At 47.5% G+C, this 26821-nt stretch overlaps 1 protein-coding gene across 4 annotated transcripts in view; it reads left to right on the top strand.

Annotated features, from left to right (window-relative positions):
* The window catches only part of LOC119951775 (inositol-tetrakisphosphate 1-kinase-like), a 243560-nt gene that overhangs the window by 105769 nt on the left and 110970 nt on the right, over nt 1–26821 (top strand). Inside the window, exon 1 of one of the 4 annotated variants that reach the window (XM_038775161.1) lies at nt 1947–1965. The exons of the other annotated variants lie outside the window; for them this stretch is intronic. The gene's annotated coding sequence lies outside the window, so the exon portion shown is untranslated. Of the gene's footprint in view, nt 1–1946; nt 1966–26821 lie in introns of those variants that run through there. 4 annotated transcript variants of the gene reach the window in all.

The following is a 26821-nucleotide window of genomic DNA, read 5'->3' on the forward strand; positions in this document are numbered from 1 at the left end:
CCCTGCTTTATTGTTGGTTTGCTTTCCAGTAAGCCATTCTGACTGCTACCTTGCGCTGCTCAAGCACGTATTACATTTTCTACTTTCTAAAGACTCATTGGCATTGAATTATTGATGCACAGTACCTGCTCTTCCATTAACTTGTGTGGGTGTGACAGTTAGATCTGGATCATTTTATGTGACGCTTTCAGTGTCACATCTCTGCTCAGTTCTGTGTCCTCAAGCATATTAAAGCACAGGCCTGAGAGAGCGCGATGTGAAATTATTGTATTTGCCGGCATGAAGATGGGCTATTATGGCAGTTATGCAAATATAAAGAAACAAGATTCTTCCATTTGATTTGGGATTAGTTACATATTCACAGTAAGAGCACCATCACATTCTAGCACATTCCTTTTATCTTGATTGACCGGTTGGCGAGTGATTATAGTAAATATGAACTTTGGACTCGTACTAATTTGAATACACTGCATTGAAGGGTGTCAGCTTCCTCGGGCGAACTAAGCACAATTCAGGATGAGTGCTGGAATGTTCATGTCGTTAAGCAATATAACCACAGCAGGACAGAAGGTGAATGAGCTGGTTTATTGTAGTGGGTATTATATTTCAGATAAGTCAGTTAGACTAGTTTGTTACAATGTTTCTGGCAGAACATGGAGCACAGTACTTTTGAAGAGCTCGACCAACTGATTTGTATATGTGGAGGCTATACTTCAAGCCCATGCTTGCTGTTAATTGTATATCAACTAAGAGCATAAAAAGGCACTTACTGAATTGTGGTGTGGCTGAGTTCGGAGGTTTGTGCTCTTAATATTTCACTCTGTAAATAAATGTTAGCATATAGATTAGCTCCTGCACTATTCTTTACCAACTGGCTTTTTTGAATATAATACTTGCACTTATAAACATTCCTTTTGATTTTCAAATATAATTTATGAAATATCTTAAAATATAAATGTTGCAAATCATATATTTATTTTTACAGTCCAAAAGATCGCATTTTTTCATGCAGCTGACAGTGAAATCCTTCCTATTGTGAAATCACTTACGGGCTTAATTTCTTCCAAGACCATTATGTCAATATTAAAGGTTAGATTGGAATAGATCAATATAGGATAATAGGATGCAGGATCTGGGAAGAGGCAGGGCGCTGGTGATTAGGATTATTCTCCTGGATGGAGTTTAAAAGCAGGCATAGACAAGGCGAAAAGGCCCATTTACACATCGGAATTTGTGTTTCTTGTTTCACATGTGACATCAGAAGCATCCTGACTTGCACCATCTGCACACAATACTAGCTGTGTGTATCATTTAAAAAGCACTGCTGCAACACCCCAAGGCTCCATCAACAACACCTTCCAAACCCATGATCTCCACCACCTCGAAGGACAGGAATAGCAGACATGTAGTAACGCCACCACCTGCAAGTTCCTCTCCAAGTCACATACCACCCTGAATTGGAACTATGTCACTGTTGCTTTGCAGCTCCTAAGATTAAAATACTGGAGTTCCCCTCCCCTAACAGCACTGTGGGTGTACCTACACCACATGGTTCAAGAAGGCAGCTCACCACCACCTAGGAGATGGGGGTCAGGGTGAAATTAGTATCTTAAGCTATAATGGTATGCAGTCTACTCTTCTGTGTCAGGCATGAACTGCCTATTTACCTCCCCTCTCATCACTGGCCACATGACAATGCAGCAGTGACCGAATTTGAAAAGTACTTTATTGGCTGTTAAATGCTGAAGGATATCTTGAGGTTGTGGCAGGAGCTATATAAATGCAAGTTCTTTCTCTCTTTGCTGCAAATGCATGGACCAAAACGCCTTCAAAATCAAGACCGGTAAACGCCTCTGATGATCTGAAGTATAGATGCTGTTGTGGATTTTTTAAACTCTATTTTGGAACTACAAAACTTCTTCGTAATAGTAATATCGATGACACAACTGCACTGCTATCCACAAGGTGAGAAATACCCACAGTGTCAGACTTGATTATTTCAGGTTAAAACTGGTAATCGGATTTATTTGCAGCTGGAGTTTTGAGCAGCGGAACTGTTAAAACTTACATCACAAAGACTGCACCCAACAGGCTTTTGGCACTTTAGATCATAGCAATTCTACCTAACTAAGCTTGTTTTGCGATTGACTTTGCCTTTCAGGCAGATAACAGTGATGAACAGGCTTACAATATCTGATGAGTTATCACTGTTGTTGATGACTTGCCGATCATCATGTGTCCTCACATAGGTCGCATCACATAAGTAGCCTAATGCCTGACATTAGACCAGCAAGCTTGTATCTTTTAACATGAAGTTGTAAGAAAAGGTAACTGATATGGAAAGCCAGCAAGGTGGCACAGTGGTTAGCACTGCTGCCTCACGGCACCGAGGACCCGGGTTCGATCCTGGCCCCGGGTCACTATCCGTGTGGAGTTTGCACATTCTCCCCATGTCTGCATGGGTCTCACTCCCACAACTCGAAGAGTATCCAATTAATTTTTTCCAATTAAGGGGCAATTTACTATGGCCAATCCACCTACCCTGCACATCTTTCACGCAAACACTGGGAGAATGGGCAAACTCCACACGGACAGTGACCCAGAGCGAGGATTGAACCTGGGACCTCAGCACTATGAGGCAGCAGTGCTAATCACTGTGCCACTGTGCTACCCCCCCCCCCCCCCCCCAAATAACCCATCAATATGCAGGATCGGTGAATTAGCTATGTTAAATTGCCCGTTAATTGGATAAAAAAGAATTGGGTACTCTTTTAAAAAAAAAAAAAAAAAAAAATTTTTTAAAGGAAAGCCAGCAAGCAACACCACGCCTAACCAAAAATAAACTATCTTTAGGTAGGTTTGTTTATTGCTTCACCCTGCCGACAAAAGAATTATTTTCAGAAGCTACAATGGTATAACTTGAGGGTAAGGTGCAGGCAATGTAGTGTCATTAAACCCTGATGGGGAGGGCTGGGAATGCTGTAAGATAAAAATAATTTCACAAAATGTGCATTGGTCCTATAGAAAGTGAATCTGGAGAATTGATCATGGGAAAACAAAGAGATGGCAGCTGAATTGAACAAAGGTTTTGCGTCAGTCTTCACTATCAAGGATACAAGTAACATCCCAGAAGCAGGAAATAGATTGGAGGGAGGATTAGTGGCAGCAGGGTAGCACAGTGGTTAGCACTGTGGGCTTCACAGTGCCAAGGTCCCAGGCTCGATTCCCGGCTGGGTCACTTGTCTGTGCGGAGTCTGCACCTTCTCCCTGTGTCTGCGTGGGTTTCCTCCGGGTGCTCCGGTTTCCTCCCACGAGTCCCGAAAGACGTGTTGTTAGATAATTTGGACATTGAGTTCTCCCTGCATGTACCCGAACAGTGGCGACTAGGGGCTTTTCACAGTAACTTTATTGCAGTGTTAATGCAAGCCTATTTGTGACAATAAAGATTATTATTATCTCAGGAAAATTACAATCTCCAGAGAAACGGTACTGAGTAAATTGATGGAATTGCGGCCTGACAAAAGCCTGGGCTCTAATGGACTTCATCCTGGGTTCCTGAAAGAAAGCCTGTCAGATAGAAACATAGAAAATAGGTGCAGGAATAGGCCATTCAGCCCTTCAAGCCTGCAGCACCATTCAATATGATCATGCAAATTCAGTATCCCACTCCCGCTTTCTCTCCATACCCTTTGATCCCTTTAGCCGCAAGGGCCACGTCCAGCTCCCTCTTGAATATATCCAACGAACTGGCTCCAGAAATAAAAGATGGGGTGTGAGGAGGACATAGGAAAATTCAAAAAAAATATTGATGGGTTAGGTGAGTGGGCAAAGACTTAGCAAATGAAGTATAATGTGGGAGAATGTGAAATTGCCCATTTTGACAGCAAGAATAAAAGAGAAGCCCATTATTGAAATAGTGAGCGATTGTAGAGCTTTGAGCTGCAGAGTTTTCAGGGTGTCTTAGTGAATGAATCACAAAAAATTAGAATGCAGGTACAGCAAGTAATTAGGAAAGCTAATAGAACGCGAGGGGAAGTTCTGCTTCAGTTATACGAGACCATATTTGGAATACCATGTATAGTACTGCTCATCCTATTTAAGGAAGGATGTAAATACGTTGGAAGCAGTTCAGAAAAGGTTCACCAGGCTAATACCTAAAATGGGTGAGTTGTGTTGTGAGGAAAGGTTGGGCAGGCTGGGGTTTGAAAGAGTAAGAGGTGACTTGATTGAAATGTATAAGATGCTGATGGGTATTGACGGGGTGGATGTGGAGAGGATGATTCCTCTTGTGGGAGAATCTGGAACTGGGAGTCACTGTTTAAAAATTAGGGGTCACTGTTTAAAACTGAGATGAGGCGAATTTCTTTCACTGAGGATCGTGAGTCGTTGAAACTCTCTTCCTGAGTGGAAGGCAGCGGAAGCAGAGTACTTGCAAGGCGGAGGTGTGCAGGTATGCAAGAGGCTCTCGCACCATTCCTACCTACCTTGCTTGAGGTACAGCAGCACAGCCAAGATTGGGATTTGTAACCCCAAACTATAATCCTACAAGACTGCTCAATGAAGCACTGATGCTTAAGGGGGCACATAGAGACCTTGGGTTATGCTCTTCTCGTTCTCAACAAAATGGCAGCTTTAACTTTCAGGAACTGGCCTCTTTTTTGTTGTTGTTGTTGTTCCCTTTTACTCTTTCATGAGATTTGGACATCGCTGGCACGGCCAGCATTTGTTGTCCCTCTCTAATTAGACTTGAACTGAATGGTTCACTCGGCCGCTTCAGAGGGCAGTTAATTGTCAACCACATTATTGTGGGTATGGCGTTACATGGAGGCAAGACCAAGTAAGGATGGGAGAATTTCTTCCTGAAAGGTCATTAGTGAACCAGACGGGTTTGAACCACAGTCAATCTTGGTTTCGTGAGCACTAGCTTTACATCCCAGATTTTTGATCATTTGAATTTCAGTCCCACAAGCTGCCATGGGGGTATTTGAAAACGTGGGCGGGATTTACCGATCAACCCGTGTTTTTCGGCGTCGGAGGTGGCCTGTCTTTGGGATTTACCGGTGACTGCATACCTCATCGTCGGGAAACCTGTGGGCTAGCGTGGGATTGAAACACCTCTGTGGGGGTTGTAATTCAGTCTCTCAAATTTTCTCTCACTCATAGGATCAAAACTTGCTGTGCCAGCGCATGGAATTGCAGGGTTTCAGAGCTGGTGTTCGGGAGGGAGGAGGCATGGGGTTGGTGCTGGATAGATTGGGCTGTGGAGGGGGGGGGGGGGGGGGGGGGGGATTACAAGGGGCAGTGGTGATGCGGAGTTGGGAGGGTTCATGCATATGTGTTATTGGAGCTGGGGTGGGCCACCGGGCTCCTCGAGCAGACTACTTGGCTCCTCAAGCCTGTGAGCTTGGACAACTTTCCATCATTTTTGACTTCAGTTGGCCAGAGAAGCACAAATTCCACAGAAATAGAGCCCGGAAAACCGGAAACAAACTCCCTCACGTGCCACGATTAGGATGCTGGCCACAGGGCAGGCTGTCACTCTAGTACAGGGCTTTTCAACCTCGAGAGTAGCAACCTGCAGGTGGGTAGTATATGCATTAGAAACAATATGCGAATCTCTGACGCATTCATCCTATGAAAGGCCGTGAATACCACAGTGTCAGACCATTGCATCAGGTTAAAGCCAATAGGTTTGCTTTCAAACAAAGTAGAAATATTAAGAAAACAGTGACGATAAAGTCCGTTCATAGGAGATTGATGTTCTCATTGTAAAGTGTATTTTTAAACCATTTGTTCCATTTCTTTGGCTTTTGGTTGTAACAGTCTAGACCTTTCACAATGTGATGACTGTATATGGGTGATGCAAAATTCGCGATCTTTACACAGACAATCTGTCTATTACAGTGGAGTGAAGATAAAGAGATAAATATTTATCCCTGTTCGATGGCTTGCGATTGATCAACTTCAAAGAAACAACGAATGAAATATGTGAGGAGCAGATGTTCAGAGCTTGTCCAGTCCCCATATAATATCTCTTCATGCTTTGACATAGTAAATTGATTAGCATCCAGGACAAAGTTTCAGTGCCGTGGTTTATTTCCAGAGTCAATGGTTTGGATTGAATGCAAAGCCACTTCCTTGTTGGTTTCCATTTTGGAGCTGAGGCAAGATGAACAAGCTTTCACCTCACTTGTTCCAAACGACGGATAAAAGCTCTCTCTGCTTCTGTGCCAAGGATACCACACCGCCAGTGGTCCTCGTTTTGGGCCTGTCTAGAGGTGGGTTGCTTTCTCCCCCCAGGATGAAAAATTGACGGAAGAGCTTGTGCCAAGTGGGGCCCCATAAGAATTTGTTATTTCTTCAGTTCGACACAAAGCCAAATGGCACTCAGTCAGATTGGGTTACTGCCAGATTTGCGTTTTCCGCAGTATCGCTTGTCGGTAGGCCTGCTATCTAACACACATAAAGGTGGGGGATGGTGATGGACTGAGGTGAGGAGGGTGGTGGCAGTGAAGAAATTTGTAATAAGTAGAAGGAGCCATTATAGCCTGGGTGCCATAGAGGTACATGCCGAGCTGGCCCAGCAAATATTGGGCGAGGCCATCTGGAATTGCAAGCAAGTGGTAGCCTTTTAATTGTCATTCTTGAATAGTTGAATCCAGGAGCATAACCAGAGAATGTGTAGGAAGGTGGCAGTAGATCCTCCAACATTCAGTGGTATGGGGAGAAGAAATTTGGAACGCGAGACATATAACACGTGATCTTGAATTTTCTGCGGGTGATGGTGTTTAGGATTTCCATGATGCTCCTTTAGGTCTCTCACTAGTTCGCCACATCCAGGGTGGGATTCTCTGATCCTAAGTGTTGACACCGTCAGATACCCACGACGCTCCAGCTGCCGATCCAGGCATCAACTGGGCGGCGCGGGATCCGTGCATGCGCAGTGGCACCGGCACCGGCGCCAACGCACGCATGCGCAGTGGTACCCTTCTCTGCGCCGGCCCCGATCGCGGGCCAGGCCACAACGGAGGCCCCTCCCCATCCACGCGAGGTCCCGTCGGCTAGAAGCAGGTTAGAACTGCGCCGGCGTGACTCAGGATTTTTGTTACGGCCGCTTGGCCCATCCCGGGCCGAGAATCGGCGGGGCGGGGGCCCACATAGAGCGGTCCCCGACCGGCACCACGCCGACCACGCCAGCGCCGATTCTCCACTCTGCAGGGTATCGCATCCCGGCGTTGGGCGGCATAGCGCGATTCGCGCCGCCTGTGGCGATTCTCCGCCCCGGCCCCGAGCTGAGAGAATCCCGTCCCCAGATTCTCTTTGGGTTGTTTGCTATTGCCTTTTCCCTGGAGGCAAAGCTAGAGTAGTGCTGTGTCTTGGGGAACTGCAGGAAGTGAATGGAGAGTTGACTTTGGGTGATGGGTTGGCTGCGTATTACCGTGCACTAGACTCTGCAAAGGTATATTTGGTTCTGAAGGCACTGGAGTTGTTCAGGCTGAGCAAAGTAAAACTTGTCGATTAACTGACAGATGACCAGTGGCAGGATACTCCAATAATAGGGCTCTGTCCCCATGCCAGGTACTCCGGCATCAACGAGCCCCGAAAGTGAGGAATTCTCCACTTTCTAGGGGGTTAGGTTGACGCCGGAGTGGTTCCCGCAGCTCCAGTTGGCGTGAGTTTGCGCAGAACAGCCGGCGTATTTCCATGCATGCGCGGGGGTTACATTCTCCGCGCTGGCCACTGGGTAATATGGCGGAGCCCTACAGGGGCCCGGCATGGAGGAAAGAAGGCCCCCACGGAACCAGCCCGCCCGCCGATCGGTCGGCCCCGATCGCGGGCCAGGCCACCGTGCCCCCCTCCCCGGGGTCGGATCCCCCCTCCCCCCCCACCTCCCAGGACGGCCCCCGCACACTAACCTGTGAGGTCCTGCCGTGTGTGAGGTGAGTAATCCATGCCGGCGGGATTGGGCAAAACTTGTCGGCCACTCGGCCCATCGGGGCCCGGACAATCGTCGGTGGGGCCGCTGTCATCGGCCCTCGACTGGTGTGGCGGGAATTCTGCCGGTGCCCGAAAAATGGCGCCGGAGAATAGTGAAGCCGGCGGTGGGGCAGGATTCGCGCCTCCCCCAGAGGATTCTCCGACCCGGCGCAGGGTCGGAAAATCCCGGCCCATATGTAAATAGCCTTGCACAGAAACAGCAATCGCTTATGTTTATACAGGCCAATTAACGTAATTAAAAATTGTGAGACATTTCAGAGGAATATTTGTTTTGGGCCAGATATTGGGCTGGATTCTCCGATTCCCAGACTAAGTGCTGACACCGGGGTGGGAACAGTGGCATTTTACCCCAGAAAAAAGGGTGCAACAGCTGCATCGATTCCAGCACCATTGTGGGCTCGCAGCCGTGCCGGGTAAAGCTCCTGGCTCCCACGGGCAAAAACGGCTAGAGAATGGCTGGGTCTGTGGCCGCGCTGTGCAACATTGTGGCAGCCACACACTGACCCGATCTGTCAAATAATGACCAGTCCCCACAGTCCTCGCCGAAGACCCCCGGCCAGTGGCAGCCCCCCCCCCCCCTCCCCCCCCGACCATGACGGCGCTGGACACAGTCTGCAGCCGCCATGCAGGGCTGATGGGGGGGGGGAATCGCACCAGTGTTCCGCGCTGTTGGGAACTCGGACCATCGGAGGAGGGGCTTCCGATGACGCGCCAATGCCTTTTCAGCGGCGTGCAACGCAATGATACAATTTCGGAGGGGGCGGAGACTTGAAAACAGGTGTCAAATCGGCACTGCCCCTGTTTTGGGCATCGGAAGGGATTCTCTGCTCGATCGCCGATGACGATATTGGCGTCTGGCAATGGAGAATCCCGCCCATTTGGTCAGGCGAATAAATGCTTGATCAAAGAGGTAGATTTTAAGGCGTGTCTTAAAGGAAGAAAGTGAGGTAGAGGAATGGAGAGATGTAGGGAAGGAATTCCAGACTCGGGGCGCAGCTAACTGAAGTTACAGCCACCGATGGTGCAGGAATTGTAATTGGGAATGCCCAGAATTAGAGAAGTGCAGATATCTTCGAAGGTTGTGGAGCTGGAGGAGATTATAGAGTGTTGGTGCTCCACAACTCTCCTCCTTTTTCATGTAATGGCATAAACATCCCTCTCTATTCCTTTCCTCCTGTTTATCCAGCATTCCCCAGAAAAAGAACCTCTGCGCTGATCCTCCTCTCCTCGTGGGAGAGGGCAACACGGTGGCGCAGTGGGTTAGCCCTGCTGCCTTACAATGCCGAGGTCCCAAGTTCGATCCCGGCTCTGGGTCACTGTCCGTGTGGAGTTTGCACATTCTCCCCGTGTTTGCGTGGGTTTCGCCCCCACAACCCAAAGATATGCAGGTTAGGTGGATTGGCCATGCTAAATTGCCCCTTAATTGGAATACATTAATTGGGTAGTCTAAATTTTAAAAAAAATACTCCTCGTGGGAACGGGTTCCGCATTCTAACCACTCTCTGACCGAATCGAGATCTTTAAAATTCTGAAAGGATTTGACAAGAGTGAATGTTTTCATTTGTGAGACGGGTAGAGCTTTAGGCCATCAATATAAAATAGTCAGCAAGGAATCCAATTGGGAACTTGGGAAGAGATTTCTTTATCTAATATGTTGTGAGAAAGTATAAGACGTTGCCACCTCAGGTAGTGATTGAAGTGAATTGTATAGATGTGTATAAGCCTAAGCTAGACAAGCATCTGAAGGAGAACAGAATGGAAGATTACCAGAGAAAGGTTACGGTTCAGAAAGTGGCCATTCAGCCCATCTTGTCTGCACTGGCCACAAAAGGAACTAGCCACTCATTTTACTCCCACACCTGGTCCATATCTTAACAATGTTAGATTGGGACAGCACGGTGGCCAAGTGGTTAGCACAACCGCCTCACGGCGCTGAGGTCCCAGGTTCGATCCCGGCTCTGGGTCACTGTCTGTGTGGAGTTCGCACATTCTCCCCGTGTCTGCGTGGGTTTCGCCCCCACAACCCAAAAATGTGCAGAGTAGGTGGATTGGCCACGCTAAATTGCCCCTTAATTGGAAAAAATAATTGGGTAATCTAAATTTAAAAAAAAAAAACAATGTTAGATTTAGATAAGGAAAGATGGGAGGAGATACACGTGGAACATAAACACCGACATGGACTGAATGGCCTGTTTTGGGTGCCGTATATCCTTGATATTCCTATTAAACTAATTTCTCCTGAACTTCCCGTTGGAGGGGGTGAGCAATGGAATCAGTGGGTAACCGATTAGCAGCAATTAACTGATCACATGGGGCCAATTGGTGAGACTTGCGATCATACTGGTGGCTCCCAGGCTAGCAGGGTCGACGAGGCCTCCTTCATATATCCCCCACCCCTCTTAATTGTTTTTGCCCAACAGGCTGACAGCTGCAGGCATGGGAAGGAGGTCCACTCCACAAATTAGCTGACCACAAATCACGCACCATCTGAAGTTGCCTCCCTCTTGAGGCCCACTCGTGTCCCCCTGCCCACCACTGCAGCGCTCATCGTGCCCGAAGTGGCAGGGCATCACAGTGGGCCCTCCCTTTTTGGGTCAGCGGGGCACCCGTACCACCTGGATGCTGCTTCAAGAGGCAACCTCTAAATTGGCTGCTCCAGTAAAACTGCGTAAACAGATGACCAAGCATTGCCATCGAAGTCGGGGTCCACTTATGGTGGGAATCTCAGAAAATCTACAACGGTGGTAAGGGTCCACCCATCGGGTGGGATTTTACGCGCAACCCATGGAGGCGGCCAGCCATTGGTTCGCAGCAGGATCCTGTCCTGCTGTTGCCATGGGTTTCCCATTGACTGCACCCCTCCCGGCTGGGAAACTCGCAGTGGGACCGGATGATCCTGCCGGTTTGAACAGCCGGGGAATTCCAGCCATTGTCTCTATATCCGCCCTTTCAAACTGTTTCATGACCTTAAAGACTTCTGTCCACTCATCCCGTAATCATTTTTCCAGAGCTAACAGCCCCAACCTGTTCCATTTTTCCCTGGTACTCAGGAGCGCCTATTTCTGGTATCATTCTAGTAAATTGTTTGTTTTTGGGCCTTCTCCAATGCCTCTGTTTCCTTTTTATAATCTGATGACCAGATATTCTGGCCCTGGTGATGATCCATCTGGTGATCCTGATTTGAATTCACAAGTAGCTGTGAGAGCTGCTCATTGTGCCGGTTTGGGAAGACGCCAACGCACTCAGAGGGACCTTCAGAGAAGCCCAGGCTTGTCTCCATGCTGGAAGGATTAGTGTGACCACAAGGTGTTTGTAATCTCTTGCCTCATTCTGTGGGGTCTGAGAAGACGGGCAGCGTAGTGTGTAGGGAAGCCCAGATCTTGATATTTATAGTCTGCCTTCTGAGTCGTGGTTTGCAGAGTCTTATTTGCTTAGGTTTGAATTTAGTTCAACAATAGAAAGCAAACACTTCGCAGTAATGGCGGGCAGGATTTTTCAGTTTCTCAGCGCCGTCTGCTGGCAGCGGGATTGTCTGTTCCCGCTGCTATCCATGGGAATTCCCATTTGAAGCCACCCCATGCCGCCGGGAAACAGACTGCCAGCGAACGGCCGGGTAATTCCGATCATAAAGGTGGACCCCTGACGCTGAGCATTGATGTGGAAATTGTTTCTGATCATGGATGTGTGGGCTTCTGACAGAAGATTGTTTAATTTTCCATGATTCCTCCGTGGGACCCTCATCTCTGCTTCCTCCTGAAGTAGCTGTGAGCAGCTCTGGGTTGCCTGCTTCTACGTTTTGCTCCACCATTGCTCAGGCGTGTGGTTGACGGTTTCATGATATATTCTGAAGAAATCCATCTGAACATATTAAAAATGAGCAGTGGTTTGGACAGTTAAACCGGTTTTCTGTTTGTTTCTGCACTTCTCTTTTCACAGAAGTGCAGTAATAGTTTAGTAGCTACATGTAAGGCAGCTGGCCACATGAGGTCTCGGTATTAAACGAACAATGAAGGGAGCAGGAAATTCCAACAACCGAAACAAAGGGACGACCCACTCTCTCTGCGAGTGCCATTAAGCTTTGGATGTACTCATAATAACCACCAACCACGTGCCTATACCAAGAAGGCAAAATTCCTACTATTTTCCCACAGCACATCAAATGTGAATGCACAGTAGATGTGCAAAGTAATTCTAAAAATTCACAAACACATGTTTAATAAAAATGACCATCTCTTCAAAGCCTGTTTTAATACCAGTGCTGACGTAGTATAAATGGAGTCATAGAATTTACAGTGCAGAGTCGAGTCTGCACCGGCTCTTGGAAAGAGCACCCTATCAACACCTCCACCCTATCCCCATAACCCAGTAACCCCACCCAACACTAAGGGCAATTTTGGTCACTAAGGGAAATTTATCATGGCCAATCCACCTAACCTGCACATCTTTGGACTGTCGGAGGCACCCGGAGGAAACCCACGCACACACTGGGAGGATGTGCAGACTCCGCACAGACGGTGACCCAAGCCGGAATCGAACCTGGGACCCTGGAGCTGTGAAGCAATTGTACTATCCACAATGCTACCGTGCTGTCCAAATGATCACATTCCTGCCACCAGGTGCCATCCTATACCTCTGTGCCCCACCCCCCACCCAGGGAGTGCTTTCCGATGGCATGGACAGCTCACGGTTTGCTGCCGGCGCGATCTTCTGATCCCGCCGATGTCTGGGGCATTTTGCATTGTTTGCTAGCCGCGCCACCGTGGAGTCCAGCGCCGGGGGCACATTCGGTCCCGCTGGTGGGAAGGGCCGGAAAATTCAGCCCTGATTTCTGCTTCGGAAGGTCAATTTACCAGGGTTTCTGTTGAGCCTGTGGCTATCCAGTCAAGAAAACTGATAGACATTGAGGTTTGCCATGGAAACGGGGAATATGGAATGGAGAAAATGCCATTTGCCACCCCGCTGGATGAGGCCCAACCTGTGTATGGTCACGTCTTGCTTCCTCGCTCTTTATATTCCACTTCCCTTGTAATAAAGAACAACATTTCATTTGCACATCTGATTTATTGTTGTAGTTTTGCTCTAATTTTTAATGATTTATGCACTTGGAAAAGGTGGTAATAACTGCAATTAAGTTACTGTGAAAATCCCCCAGTCGTCACCCTCCGGCTCCTGTTCGGGTACACAGAGGGCGAATTCAGAATGTTCAATTCACCTAACAGCACGTCTTTCGGGAAGAAATCCACGCAGACACGGGGAGAACGTGCAGACTCCACACAGACAGCGACCCGAGCCGGGAATGGAATCCAGATCCCGGCAGATGTGAAACAATAGTGCTAACCAAAGTAAAATAACAGCGCTTGATGATCAGGGATTTAAAAATTAAACTCTTCTTTTTTTTTCATTTAAAAAAATAAATTTAAAGTATTTAATTTTTTATTTTGCAATTAAGGAGAAAATTAGCGTGGCCAATCCATCTACCCTGTATATCTTTGGGTTGTGGGGGTGAGACACGCGCAGACATGGGGAGAATGTGCAAACTCCACAAGGACAATGACCCGTGGCCGGGATCGAACCCATGTCCTCGGCCCTGTGAGGCAGCAGTGCTCACCTCTATGCCACCGTGCCACCTGCAAATTAAACCCTTGAGGAGCTGTCTGAAACCACCACACACCAGGGGATCAAACCATCTCACACCATGGGATCAATGTGAAACAAGTAAAATCCATGGGAAAAGCATGCTCCCACTGGGAGTAGGCAAAATTCATATTCTGAGTTCGTGCAGTGAATATCTTTGGGTCATATTCGAATAAAGATATTGAAAGAGAAAATGGAGTGGAGATAGAAAATCAGTCACGATTGGGGTGATTAGCGGAGCTGGTTTGAAGGGCCATTTGGCCTATTCCAGTTCCTGTTTCTTATGTTCTTGTACTCTTCCAGCTTACACCAAGACTGCTGAAAGGGAGGGAGAAAATGCAAAGTTCACAGGGTCCCTCTCTCTCTTTCTTCCCCCCCCCCCCCCCCCCCCCCCCCACCCAGTGGAGCACCTTGGATAATTTATCTGCCATTCCTCCTCCTATTCGCCAGTGATGGCATAGTATTTGCACAAGGGTTGGATGGACCGCAGTATCAGTTCAGCTGCTTTCAAATCCCAATTGTGAGCCAGACCTGTTCGCATCATCCCTCCCATGGCAGGGGACGACACCACAGAGATTTGGAGTGCAGAGCAATCGCCTGTCGTGAAGAGGAATCATTTGTTGTTCCTTTTGTTTTGTGCAGACCAGGGATCAGGCCTTCAGTCTTCTTTTCTGAGAGCTAGCTTTACTAGGTCTGTTTTGGTGAGAGAGAATTGGCAGCACGCACAGTCCAAACCGCTTCCTAAAAAGGAGAGCTTTACAGCTGTGTTGTAATGAAGAGGTTGGTTCAGGATCAGCATAGATGTGGTTTCTGTGGGCTCGGGTGTATAATGTTTATGTCAGGCGGCGTGCAAAAATATTTTCCCTCCTTGGAGGAGCAAAATGGGCTTCCCTTCTCCTGCTAACTTGTAAAGTGTAGTGATTTTAGGAAAAAAGGACTCGTGTAGAAACAGTGAGATTTTTGCCTTCCTGTTGTTGAAATGTAGTCTGTCAATTCTCACAACCTGATTTATTAGAGGTCGCTGAGTTTAGATTAGCTTGGACTGATCTGCTTGGCTTAAAGTGGGAGCTGAATCAGGTGGAGACGCGAAGGAAACCCTTTCTTCCGTTGCCATGATGGATGCACATTTCCCAGGCGCACTGGGTTGTAGCATGAGATTGTAGTGTGAGACACATGGGCAGCCAATTTGTGCACATCAAGCTCCCACAAGCAGCAACGTGATAATGAGCAGATAAGGGTTATTTGTTAGTAGTACTGTAATGCTATTTGAGGTACATTTATGGCCTGGACACCAGGTTACTTCTTGGAAATGGCGGCAACATATCTTTTGCATCTACTCAAGAAGGCAAATGGGTCAGTGATGGGCAACCTAAGCTGGTGAGTGTGTCTGTCCTTCTTCGCCTCAGTGGGCCGCAAGATTGAAGTTGGACGTGTTCCCTAACCACGACCCCATGAATAAGATTGAATGCATTTAATACGTGCCGAATATTTCACGGCGAGTTATAGAAAATGGTTAATCATTCGTATATTAATAAAACTGTCAACTTCTAGTGGTGAAAACAAAATAAATAGTTACGCTTTCATTAGACACAGAGCATGGCTTTCACAGTCAACCTTGTGTGCAACCAGTAGGAAAAAAGCTACGTGGACGGGAACCAGCGGACTATGGCAAATCTGCACGTAAGCAACAGTTAACAAAATGACTTGTGAGGCGCACTCAGAACCCTGATGGACCGTGCGAGGCCCCAGGGCTGCAGGTTGTCCACTACTGAGATGGGGGGGTCTAGGTTTAATGCCTTCTCTCAAAGGTGGCACCTCTACAGTGTCATACTCCATCACTGCTGCACTGAAATAGAACATAGAACAGTACAGCACAGAACAGGCCCTTCGGCCCTCAATGTTGTGCCGAGCCATGATCACCCTACTCAAACCCATGTATCCACCCTATACCCGTAACCCAAATGCAGGTGTAGATTCTGTTTTTGTTCAAGACTCTGGATTGAACTCACAGCAAGTCCTGCCCACTGAGTTACAGGCAGCACCGTTTGACTTTGTGTTGCTAAAATTAGGTTATTGCAATTATGGCAGTCGGAAATGTTCGTAAAGGATAGGGCGGAGGAAAGGAACTTGTTTGCATTGAGCAATTTAAAATCTTTATTGTCCTGCATCTCTCCCCCTGGGGCTGGATTTCTGGACAGGTGCGTGTAAAAATGTTTCAAATGATCATTTAGGTCACAGAAGAAATCTGAGTTGGTGATTGGCCAGGCAGATGAAAGAGAAGTAGAGGCTCACGAAATCCAAGGGCAAAGTAGATGCAAAATTGGTTCAGCGGAAGGAAGGAAAAGGTGGTAATGACTGCAAGAACAGTGGGGTTCTTCGAGGCTCAGCTCCTGGTCCTTGCATTCTTCGATGGGGGCCGTGATGAAGAAGTTTGCAGATGATACAAAACTTGACCGTGTATCAGTGGCCTGGTCAGGTGAAATTCAATCCTGAAATGTGAGATGTAATTCATTAGTAGAGGGCAAACAGGGCAAGGGAAGATAAATGGCATGATACTGAAAAGTGCAATGGGACAAGGGAATCGTGACCATAGATCCTTGAAGGTAACAGGACACATTGCTAAAGTGGTGTTGATAAGGTAGATTTTAGATTTAGATTTATTGTCACGTGTACTGAGGTACAGTGAAAAGTATTGTTCTGCATACAGTCCAGACAGATCGTTCCATACATGAAAAATAGAACCTATGATAAATACACAGACATAGACATCAGGTGAAACATACAGAATATAGTGCTACAATAGTAGAGAAGATGCGTAGAGAGATCAGTTCAGTCCATAAAGAGGGCCATTCAGGAGTCTGGTAGCAGCGGGGAAGAAGCTGTTTTTGAATACCTTTTGCCCGATGGCAGAGGTTAGAAGAGAGAATAACCCGGGTGGGAGGGGTCCTTGATTATGCTGCCCGCCTTCCCAAGGCAGCGGGAGGTATAGACAGAGTTAATGGATGGGAGGCGGGTTTGCGTGATAGATTGGGCTGTGTTCACGACTCTTTCTAGTTTCTTACGGTCTTGGTTCGAGCAGTTGCCATACCAGGCTGTGATGTAGCCAGATAGGATGTTTTCTATGGTACATCTGTAAAAATTGGTAAGAGTCAATGCGGATATGCTGAATTTCCTTAGTTTCCTGAGGAAGTATAGGCGCTGTTGTACTTTCTTGGTCGTAGGGTTGATGTGGGTGGACCAGGACAGATTGTTGGTGATATGCCCACCTAGGGATTTGAAGCTGTCAACCATCTCCGCCTCGGCACCATTGATGCAGACAGGGGCCTGTACGACACTTTGTTTCCTGAAGTCGATGACCAGCTCCTTAGTTTTGCTGACATTGAGGGAGAGATTGATGTCATTGCACCACTCCCCTAGGTTCTCTGTCTCCCTCCTTTACTCTGACTCATGGCTGTTTGAGATCTGACCCACTAAGGTTGCGACCTCAGCAAACCTGTAGATGGAGTTGGAGCCGAATTTTGCCACACAGTCGTATGTGTATAAGGAGTATTGTAGGGGCCAAGTACACAGCCTTGCTGAGTACACAGGTAAACGGATAGTTTTTTTTCAAAAATATACTTTATAAAATCTCTAAAGTAAAAACATTACAAATACATTTCAAACAGTCATCACAGTAAAGTACGATCATATTTAAAAAAAATTTTTAAACAAACAATTTTATTGAGGTATTTTTTGGCATTGTAAACAGTTACAGATAACAGAAATATGCAAACATCAACGGAAAACCAATACTTCAATCAAATCATAATGCACATACCAGCTCCTTTCCCATAGACACTACCTGCCTATTTATAATCATATTTACATTTTATCCAGAGGTCCAGATTCACTCTGAGCCGCTTCAATTCAATCATGAAGATACTACATAGATTTCAATATTTTCATTACAATTCTTTTCAAAATATTTACATCGCTCATGTTGCACCCTGCGATGCTTCCTTACAGTTACATACATTTAGTATTAATGAGCCAGACCGAAGGGTTTTACACAATTACCAGCCCCTCGGCATACATTTGCCGAAAAACTATACAGCCTTTCCCCATTGCGCCTTGGCGGCAACTGCCCCAAGATTGAGTGCGGCCCTCAGCACGTAGTCCTGGACCTTGGAATGTGCCAGTCTGCAACACTCGGCTGAGGACAGCTCTTTGCACTGGAAGACCAACAGGTTTTGGGAAGACCAAAGAGCATCTTTCACCGAGTTAATATTCCTCCAGCAGCAGTCGATGTTTGCCTCGGTGTATGTATCCCTGGGAACAGCCCGTAGCGCACAGAGTCCTGCGTCACAGAGCTGCTCAGGATGAACCTCGACAAATACCACTCCCATCTCTCTCCAGACCTTTGCAAAGGCACATTCCACAAAGAGGTGAGCGACTGTCTCTCTCGCTCTTCTCCCCCCGCACACACACACACACACACACACATACACAGATGCAGCGTGTGACGGTGCTGAGACCTCCGGGCGTCAATGAAGGATCTAACAGGGAGGGCCCTTTCTCACCACCAGCTAATTTGGGTCTTGGTGCTTGTTTGAAAGTTCTGGTGATGAGATGTTCTGACAGATGACTCTGACCGTCTGCTTAGGGAACCAACCAATATCATCCACGTCTCCCTTTCCCTAAGGGGTCTCGAGGACATTTCGTGAGGACCACTGTTGATCGCCTTGTGGTCAAAGATGTTTTTCTCAACAAATTTTCCCACGAGGGACACGGCACGGTCCAACTACATGGAGCATTCCGTGGCGACAAGGCCAGACCCATCCTTCACAACACTGGGTACAGGTAGAACCTCAGTACGTAGTGTTACTCAAACTGTATGTAACAGTGGATAGGCCCCATATAGAGTACTGCATATAGCTCTGGTACCCACATTACGGGGTGGTCAGGAACGTAAGAGAAAGAGTATGTGAGAGACTTGCAAAGGGTGTAGCCAAAATAGGAGAATTTTAGCTTTGAGGAAAGATTGAATCGGCGGGGATGTTTTCCTTTCAAACAGAGGAGGCTGAGGGAAGATTTCATTTGTGATATGTAAAACTGTTGTGCGGCTGAATTGGGGTAGAAGGAAAGTGCCACAGCCCAGATGTCCATAACCAGGGGCATAGATTTAAAGCAATCGGTTGACGGTTGGAGGGAATCGAAGAAAATGTTTTTCATCTAGTTGAGAGTGGTGGGAATCTGGAGCCTGCTGCCTGAATGGGTGATGGAGACAGAACGTGGATATGTACTGGGAATGCTGCAATCTACAGACCAAGAGCTGGACAATGAGATCAGGCTGGATCAATTTATTTTCAGCCCTGCACGGACACAATGGGCTCTTTCTATGCTGTAAATTCATGTGATTCGTTCCAAGCTTCATATTCAAAACACGAGCAACCCAATTGCAAACTTGTGATGTGTATTTGTGACCTTTGGACTACAAGGGATTTGGGGACAGGCGGGAAAGTAGGTAGAAGATAAGTCATGAGAATCGCACAGCTGGTTCAAGGGACTGTATTGCATGCCCCACTTCTTCTGAAAAGTTGGGGGAAGCAGATAGGTAACAGGAAGTGCAGTTATCTGGAGAAATGAGCATAGTGTATTGATGGAAACGTACAGTGTGAGAACGCACGGAACAAAGAAGAGTGAGCTTTTAGGAGGGGAAGTGAAACAAGAAAACAAGGAAATAAAGAGTGGTATGTGCTCGTCGGTTTTCATCAACGTCCTGTGGTTTGTATTGCAGCCTGAGTTTGGTGTCTTTAATCCCTCTACAATCTGACCGATGTGGTCATGAGGAACCTGTGCATTGTGGTATCAAAATAGTTTGATGAATAAATGGTACGACTTTACTACATAACTGCGGAGCGCATGGCCATTCCAGGAGGCACAAATTCTTGATCGTGTGATTAGCTGGCCGTTCTCACTAATCGAATCTTATCAACAAAAAGAATGTTCCATTATACCTGTCCCGTCCTCGAATGAAGGTATTTCTCAAAATGAGCCATCCTAAAGGTTTGATGGCCGAATATTAGCAGCATCAAAATTGCCCACAGATTGCAGGCAAAATTGACATCGTATTTTTTAATCATTTGAGCGTCACCTGCAAGGCCAGGATTTGCCCTCAGGCCATTTAAACCTCCCAGAATACGGCAGCTCGTGCTGTAAAAGGGGGGCGTGGCGGGGACGTTCCAACACAATAATGAAGTTCTCCAAGGGAATGTTCGCTCTGTACTTCTGGAAAAGCCGGGATCAGAAGCCAGAAACGTGGAGCGCTGGTGCGGTGGAGAAATGTTTGAGTGGAGTGGCAGTCTGACGGTGATTACAGCCACTTGGGAAATTTGGGCCTACATACCCATAGCTGCATCCTGGCCAATGCTGGACTTCATCTGTGGTCAGGATTCAACACAAAAGTAGACTTCAGTCACATTTCTTGAGTAGCTGAAGATATGATTGAAATGTCTGGGAATGAGATCTGCCAACGACGATTTTTATCTGCACTTTAGAGGAATATTCATTTTGGTAATGCACTTCTTGGCAAATGAATTGTGGGCAGGGTTCTGGATTAACTGCTTTAAACTGCAAGGACTGCATCGCTTCTTTTTCAAAATGGTTTCAATTTGAGATTATTTCTACGGTTAATGTTTCTTCCCTGTTTAAAACAAAGCTTTCAGGCTGGTGCTTTGGATTGCATGTAGCTTTTTTTAAAAAAAAAAGAGGCGCATTTATTTCCTGCAGTTAAAAGGCTAATTAGTCTGAACTTGGCACCATAACTGTGGGACTGTGTGTTCCAGAGAAGATTTGTGTGTTGAGGGCAGTGGTGCTGGATTCAGAAAATGTTATACAAGCACCGATAGGTAAGGTACTGCACAGACCATTGCCACAATGCATTACTGTGAGGGGGAGCTATCTACTCCAGGCTTGGTTCAAATTGAGAGTCAGGTTGCATAAATCATAGAACATATAATTCCTACGGTGCAGGAAGAGGCCCCTTGGCCTGAAAGAGCAGCCCAACTAGGCCCACAGCCCCAACCTGTCCCCATAACGCCATCTAACCTGCACATCTCTGGACACCTAAGGGCCAATTAATATAACCTGCACATCTTTGGACTATGGTAGCAAACTGGAGCACTTGGAGGAAACCCACACGGACACTGGGAGAATGTGCAATTCCACACAGACAGCCGAATGACCTCCTTCTGCACTGTAGGAATTCTATGGTTCTGTGTGTAGATGCAGTGACTGAAAGCAGAGCCCCACCCCCCCCCCCCCCCCCCCCCCCCCCGGGCCGCAGGACCATACCCTGCCCCCGACCACCACAACCCCACTCCACAGACTCTATTCACCTCTCACCAGTGGCCCGGTCGTCTGCCTTTGCAACTTCTCCTTACTTGCCCCCACTTCCCCCTCAGCCCCTAGTTGCTCTCTTCGTCACTGGTGCATCCCACCCCAATTCCTCCCCTCTCGCACTTGTCGCCGCCGTTGCTAATCCCTCCATGTCTCCATCCTACGACGCCCCTGCTCCCTCTACTTCCCTCCCCTCACCTTCCTGCCCCCCTCACTGCTCCCTTCCCTTCCAATTCTCTCCAGTCACCCCATGCTCTCCCACGGCAGCTTGCCATCTCCTTTACCACTAGCTCGCTTTCCCGGGGGGGGGGGGGGGGGGTTTGGGAGGGACCAGTAAAACGGATGGTGGAGAGTGGAATGGAAAAATTGAAGGGTGTGACAAGGGTCTGGGGGCGGGAGAATGAAGAGAAACTGTGAAGGGACCAGGAGGGAAGTGGTGGAGAGGAGGCAGCGAGGGACCACGGGAAGGGAATGGGCACGAGCTGAGTTTTCGGGCCGTACAATGGCGACAATAAGAAATTGGAGAAATGAGCAGCTGGAGTGGAAGCCGTCGCTCCAATGTCCTTTTCCTGATCAGTAGTGGCAGGAGTGAGTGTATCCCCCACATTCCCCAAACAGACTTGAGACCTGGCTGACTAAGTCCATTTCTTTATCGGCCTGGGGTTTTCTGTGAAGCCTGTTCTAAGTAAACGGTTCTGCTTGTGGACTTGACACTTTCATAGAATCCTTACAGTGCAGAAGGAGGCCATTCGGCCCATCAGGTCTACATCGATCCTCTGAAAGAGCCCAACACCTGACAATTGGAACCTACGGAGCAATTTTGCACGGCCAATCCACCCAGTCTGCACATCTTTGGGCTGCGGGAGGAAACTGGAGCACCTGGGGAAAACCCATACAGATACTGGGAGGACGTGCAAAGTCCACCTGAGGTTGGAATCGAACCTGGACCCCTGGAGCTGTGATGCTGCAGTGCCAAATATTGTACCACCGTGCCTGGAAAGATTTGATAATGTTTCTACCTGATTTCGAACCAGCGATGCTACATATGTAAAATAAACTTGATCATTGCTACACTACAGAAACTACCTTGCTGTGATTACTTTTTTTCCAAACTCGGTGCATCGTAAATGGTGCCCTGCAGGGAAGTACTTGGATTCAAAAGCACTTCCCACTTTGAGTTTTGAAAATAAATTTTGAATGTTCTGCCAGGGATTATTTTTGGATTTCCTGCCATTTACATTATCTAAATGATTTGGAATACCTTGTTCTCTGTAAACTCTGGGTAAATATACAATCAACAGCAATAAACAGGCTGTGTGTAACAAAGCAAAACGAGAGGGAACATTGTTCCCAATGGATATAACCTCTGCTAATTTAAGGAGATTTTCCTCGTGTGGTGGAAGTTGCTTGCTCCTCGTGCTAAGATACTTTGGGCCAGTTGTATTGCCTGCGATGCAAGCGCAATGCCTCGTTATTCTTCTCCCCGTTGAACCTGCATTCCTGTAGCCTCGTGTTTGTTGAACTGCGCTTGCCTTATTCACTTTTGTTTTTTAAATGCAGTAATTATATCAATATGTGCCTTGCAATGTATCTTGCTCCTGCCAGTACAGTAGCTCCAAAGCTAAATAATTCTGGGAACGTAGCTTCATTCCTCCACTTTGACTTAGGCCCACAGGCCTGATTGAAATGCATTGTGACAAGACTTGCATAATTCAGGCGTTTAACATGACTGGCCCGATTGCTCTTTGAACCATTGTAATACAAAATGACATCAATTCCCAGTGGTTAACTGTGAACATGTATTTGAGCCACTTTCCCGTAATCCCAGGATTAATGGCTTCAGCAAGATGGCTGTTTTGGTTTGCCCAACCAATTTGTTTACTTTTTGAACGGTTGGTTTATTTGCGGTTTTTGGACGAGGTCTGCCCGAAGAGGGGGATGTGCCTCGCAAACTAGTGCACGGCATAAAGCCGTCTTTGCAACCCTGCCACGCATTGAATAAAGCAAGATGATACGTGGCGTACGAAATAAAACAATTTATCACCCCCCCCCCCACCTGTTCTTCTTCCGCCATGGAGGCGAGTGTGTTTTTGACGTGCTTTTTCGCTATTCTGAAGCGGCAGCTATTCTCCCCGAACTGCTGACCTTGCGACAGTGCCGTTGCCCGTCAGTCGGAAGGGTTACAAACACACAGCCTAGGCTGGTCCGACTGTGCAGCACTGAGGGAGCGCTGCTTTTTTATTGGACGAGGCATTAAACTGAGATCCCACCTGCCCGATTTGAAGTCGGGCAAGGGCGTTCCCCTGGTGTCCGAGTCAACGTGACAATTCCTTACTGTCTGTGAGAGCTTGCTGTGTGTTATTTGGTTGCTGGGTTTCTTACGCTACAACAGTCACAACACTCAAATAAATAGTGTTTAGTGGGCAATAAAAGAGGCAATGGACCTGCAAGTTCTCTCTTCACCCCCCCCCCCCCCCCCCCCCCAAATAAATATTCTAGAAGCCCACTGCTCAAATTCCTTCCTGGTTTTAATGTCAGATGTTGTCAATTGAGTAGCCAAACTAGGCAGGGAATAAAATGCTTTGGAATGATTTTGCATATTTGAACCACCCTGGCCACACTGGTTACCACACTGCAGTTATCAGAGTTCTAATCCCAGTCTTCGCAGATGATTGCTGTTTTTTTTTAACTTCCCCCTCCTCATGCTTTTAAAATAGTTTTATTCCTGTTGTGTGTTATTGAACATTCGAGGTGAGATTTGGGGAATCGGTTCTTGTTCTAGGATGCTGTAGTTACAAGCAGCCAGTCGCAAAACTCAAACGGCTACTCTCTGGACACTTTGATAAATTAAACCAACCTTTCTTGTCTCTTGTGCTGACTTTTTGAGATTGGAGGTTTGTGCTTCCTGTCTCCCGACCCTTAATAAAATCTCTACCGGTGCCTTTACCTCAGTGTTTTAATCCAGTTCTTCCCTAGTGTGAGACTTTCATCAATTGGGTAGCATGGTGGTTAGCACAATTGCTTCATAGCTCCAGGGTCCCAGGTTCGATTCCCGGCTTGGGTCACTGTCTGTGCGGAGTCTGCACATCCTCCCCGTGTGTGCGTGGGTTTCCTCCGGGTGCTCCGGTTTCCTCCCACAGTCCAAAGATGTGCAGGTTGGGTGGATTGGCCATGATAAGTTGCCCTTAGTGTCCAAAATTGTCCTTAGTGTAGGGTGGGGTTACTGGGTTATGGGGATAGGGTGGAGGTGTTGACCTTGGGTAGGGTGCTCTTTCCAAGAGCCGGTGCAGACTCGATGGGCCGAATGGCCTCCTTCTGCTCTGTAAATTCTATTTTAAAAAAATATTCTCAGGCCAATTCGGTGAAGCATATGCCAGTGCCATGTCTATCCGACCAAGGGCACTGTTACCATCCCAGCTGACCAGTCAGATCCCAGGGTCGAATCCAACTTGATAGATTCTGACTTTTCTTGTTTGTTTAGAAAAGTGGACAGTCACAGGACTGCCGATTAACTTAACAAAAGAATTAAACATTTATTAAATAAGAAAGGATGAATTATAATGCACTATCCCTTTACCCCAGCCATACCTTTGTATACAGAGTTGTAAGAATAACACAAGTTACAAAATATATCTTCTATTTTAATGTTCACAGTAAGTACATGGTCCATGTAATCCAATAGACGAACTGTGGTCAGACACTCCACACTCTGAAACCAAGAGACAGATGCTACCCAAAACAATTTCTGAGGATTTCTCATCAAATCCCCCAAACGCTGATCACATTGGTCTCACTGGAACTCTGTCTTTCACACACTGCTTTCCAGTCTCCACTCTTGAACAACACACCGTGGCATCTTCTCCCAAACAATGCTTTCTCTTGGATGCCATCACCAAGGATCCACTCCAGGATTTCAGCCTCTCCTTTCAGTATTTCTCTGCTCTGCAGCACCGAGGGTGGGATTCTGTGATCCTGAGGCTAAGTGTTGACGCCGTCGGAAACGCTGTCACGTTTCTCGACGGCGTCAACATAGCCTCCAGATCAGCAATTCTGGCCCCTACAGGGGGCCAGCACGGCACTGGAGCGATCCACGCCGCTTGCGCATGCGCAGTGGCTCCCTTCTCTGCGCCGGCCCCGACGGGTCGGAACTCCTCTTGCCCCCCACAGGCTGCCCCCAGACCCTTCCACGCCGGGGTCCCACCGGCTGAGAGCAAATGTGAATGGCACCAGCGGGACTCAGGGTTTTTTACGACAGCCGCTTGGCCCATCCCGGGCCCCAACCGGCGGCGTGCCAACCACAGCGGTGCCAATGGCGCGATTCTCTGCTCCATTGAGAATCGCGTCCTGGCGTCGGGGTGGCGTGGTGTGATTCACGTCGGTTGCGGGGATTCTCCAGCCCAGCCCCATGTGTATTCAAGCTTCCACAGAATTTCTCAGGTGCACAGCCTCACCAACAGAACACCACTGCTGTCTTTAACTGAGAGCCTCACTCTTCAGTGAACAGGACCTTGTTCAGATTCCTGTTCTTTCTTCCTTTGACTTCACAAGCAGGTTTGACGATGAGAGCTCAAAATGTCGCAAGAAAGCCAAAGTGGCATTTCACGACAACGTCAAACCAGGGAGGGATTGTCCCCTGCCCCCGTCAATAACTGGTCAATGTCAGGAACCTCTTATAATCCTATAATTATCAGGACCATGTGCTAGAATCACCCCACCCCTCACATCAAAAAATGCATCCATGACGACATGCTGTCACAATGGCGCGAAGTACGATTGGGTCTCAGCAGGAGTGCAGGTGGCAAGCAGTACTGCCAGGGGAGATTGGGAGCGAGTGCAGCACTTGGGGGGGAGAGGGAAGTGCCCGGGTAGTACCAGCGTGACACCTGGGTTGTGCAGGGTGATACTAACTTGGTGCCAGGCGGTGCATCTGGTGAAGATTATTTCATGGTTTGCCAACTGTGCACTGGGGCAGTCTTGCAAAATGGTTCCCAGAGAGCCTGAGGATGCTGGCAGGGTGGGCGAATCAGAAGTCACTCCGCCAGCAATACCTTGTGGAACCTGTGACTTCAAGTGAGCGTTTTCCCCCCTGATGTATCTTGCCGTTTTCTCGGGTAGTTTTGTCGGCAAGGTTTGCAGCTTTTCTTATGTCAAAATCTTGTGGTGCACATAATGCACCTTTCTAAAAGGTTTAGCTTTTGATGCATGAACAGGTAAATGTGATTCATGATTACTCAATCAACCACGATGCTACCCGGGAGGGGGTAGCATTGTGGTAATGAGACTGGGTTAGTCACCTAGAAACCCCTTCAAATCCTACCATGGACAGTGAGTGGAATGTAACTACAATGAATGAATCTGGGCTATAGCCAGTCTCCATACTGGTGACCGTGAAACTATCATCAATTCCTGGAAAAACCCATCTGGTTCACTAATGCCCTTTAAAGGAAGAAATTTGCTGTCGCTACCGGGTCTGGCCCACAATTGACTCCAGATCCATAACCGTGTCCTTAACTGCCCGCTGATAGCCACTCCATTCAAACACTATTGAGGATCGGCAGCAAATGTTGGCCTTGGCTGCAACGTCCACATCCCATAGAAGGTTGAAGGGAAAAAAAAGATTTAAACCCACAACCAGGGTAAAGCTTGGAGTTTGCTTGTGGATGTCCTCAGATGATGAATTGGCATTTGACGGTGATATTTAGCTCTCGTCTGTCTCACTTTCTTTTATTAATTCAGGGCCAGCATTTGTTGCCCACCAATAATTACCCTTGAATTGAGTGACGAGGCCATTTGAGGGCGTTTGAAGATGTGG

The sequence above is a fragment of the Scyliorhinus canicula genome, chromosome 2 (assembly GCF_902713615.1).
Source record: "Scyliorhinus canicula chromosome 2, sScyCan1.1, whole genome shotgun sequence".
Lineage (NCBI taxonomy): Eukaryota > Metazoa > Chordata > Chondrichthyes > Carcharhiniformes > Scyliorhinidae > Scyliorhinus > Scyliorhinus canicula.